The sequence below is a fragment of the Rutidosis leptorrhynchoides genome, chromosome 3 (genome assembly GCF_046630445.1).
Source record: "Rutidosis leptorrhynchoides isolate AG116_Rl617_1_P2 chromosome 3, CSIRO_AGI_Rlap_v1, whole genome shotgun sequence".
Lineage (NCBI taxonomy): Eukaryota > Viridiplantae > Streptophyta > Magnoliopsida > Asterales > Asteraceae > Rutidosis > Rutidosis leptorrhynchoides.
In genome coordinates, this window is record NC_092335.1 from 143,256,791 (window position 1) to 143,259,537 (window position 2,747).

Sequence of the window (2,747 nt, forward strand, 5' to 3'; positions counted from 1 at the left end):
AACTTATATTATGTCGCAAGTTATTTCATTTATACTTTATGACTTTTGTAAACTTAGACTTGCTGTCGAATGGTTTTGTAAACTAAACTTGCAAGTCTTGTGCCTTTCAAATGAATGCGACATAATTTTGGTCAAACGAGTCTCATATAGGGACTACGACCACGCAACGGGACCTAAGTTAACGGCGCCGTCAATAACGGTTTTGGTCGGGTCGTTACAGATGGTATCAGAGCGTTGGTTGTAGGGAACTAGGACGTGCATTAGTGTGTCTAACAGAGTCGTTAGGACGCATTAGTGAGTCTAGACTACAACCGGATAGTTAGCCATTGCATTCTGACATACATTTGCTATAGATAGCACTTACTTGACTACTTGTGCATTATATTTGAATCATTCTTAGGCAAACTTTTTAATGGTACCCAACCTTCATCATACGAACTCGTATTCCGCCACTTTTTGGTAACACACGTAAATTCATGATTCATACACGTATGGATGACGACGACTTCGTTAGTCACACTCGTTCGGGAACTCTGTCTCCCGGATTGTTATTTGCCACCGTTTCAACTTACTATCGGTTTCCCACTGGTGTTTCTTACTATCTACTTTTTAGTGTTACTACCATCACTACTCTAGATGAGTATCGTCATCACTATTTATCGCTACGGTTGCGTACTACTTGTTATCATGACTCGTTACTCTTTTCATACCTAAATACATTATTGTTTGAATCGAACCGATTTGACGTGAACAATCATTTATACACTTCCCACGGGGGAAACGCTTCTTTAGAGTTGTAGAAACTCTTTCGATTTAATACGAGTCACGTTTGAAACGTCGTTACATTTTGTTCATTTTAGATTTTCGCGATGACACGAACTTGTATCTATGGAGTGATGTGGGAATGGAGGTATGAGTTAGCGTAATATAACGACACTCGATCAACGTGGTTATATTACGGTAAGACATACTAAAGTTCTAGTGACGCGTGATGGTGGTTAGACTCGATCAACCTAAACACCACCATGTGCCATGTACATGACTTCATCCTTTCATGTTTGGACATCCGAAAACTCCGAGAATATTGATAACAACCATACCGGGGACACCCCTTCGACTTTTGTCGAACTATACTTATGCTTCCGAATGAATTACCGATTCCTCTCGACTTCAACCGTATGTTACACGTGTATACTATCTCGTTCTCGCACAGTCTTATTGACTAATTACGATTTACTCGTTATGCTCGCACCGAGGCGGAAACTTCTTTTGCATCACCCTCGTACTTCCGGTTCAGGAGGTCCTTATTCTAAATTCCCAATGGAGAGAGACTCTCCACGTTATACTAGTATTCACCTCGAGGGTGAATAGTTCCGATGAACGTTTTTCTTTCAGAAACCGATGAGGACTTGCCCCGACGAACGTATTTGGAAACCGATAAATCTTCCGTGACGCGAATTTTCTTGAGAAACTTGTCCTAACAAACTTGTCCAAATATACCTTACGGAATGTACTCCGTTTCGGACCGAGATCCTCGTTTCACTTCTAGATTTTGGAGTGCCTCACAAGAAGTCTCGGGACCACGTTTAGACATGAGTACCGCACATCAACCATAACCCGACGGACCGAACAAACATACGATTTAAGTCTTGAAAACCATAATACGAATTTGTATTACCAACTTCAAATTTACTTGAGAAAAGTATTTTCCTTTAATCGAATCCTCGTACTACAATGATTTTCATTCGAGTTTTAACGTCACTCCTTTTGAAACCACATGTGACCGGAAACGTCATTCTCCTTTGTCGAACCAAGTAAACGATGATCAATTCACCGGGGCCGAGGTTATTCGTGAGCAATCGAGAAAAATTTATTCATATTCGGGTAAAACCCTACGCGACTCGTAATCACCAAGAGCTACGCCGATGTTAGACGTAAACATTTCAAATTCCACGTGGGAAACCGCGTCACGTTAAAAGTCGCACCTTGGAAAGGTTTAATCCGTTTCGGGAAACGTAGGAAGCTAAATCCGCGATACTTTGATCCTTTAAATTCTTGGGGTGTTTTGGACCCGTCGCTAGCCGTTTAGACTTTTCCGACTCATTTTGGATCTCCGTTTATCCTACATTCGATGTATCAACTCAAAGACGTGTTTTGCGAAACGAGAACTTGCTATCTCCTTTGATGAACTCACTATCGACGATAAACTTCATTCCTAGGAGGGCCGGTCGAAACCATGAATCGTGAACCCAAACTCTAAGACGACGTGAAATCCCGACTGTCAAAGTTCGTTGAAATGCCCAAGGGAGTACCTTCACTTATTCGTAGAACCAACAACGCAAGATCTCGAGGAAGAAACAACAACTACTACTTCCAACTAAATTTCGGGACGAAATTTCTTTTGAGGTGTGGATAATGTAACATCCCGCGTTTTTCCGTTAAATTTAATTTTAACACCGTCTTTTTTTTTTAAACATAATCTTTCGTATTTAAATTAATAGTTTCCGTGAGTAACGTTCATTATATTTCCGCTATTTAATTTTGACATCACCCGTTTACTCGAGCGTTTTAAAAATATTCGATCGGTTAAATCCCGTACCCGCTTTGAAACTCGAGGGACCGGAGTTGCCAAATGGGCAAACTAGTTGACTAGGTCAACTAGTCAACCCATTTCACCACCATTCAATCCCTCCATCTCTCTCTCTTTCTCTCTAGCAAGAACACACACAAACCCCAACTTCATAGAA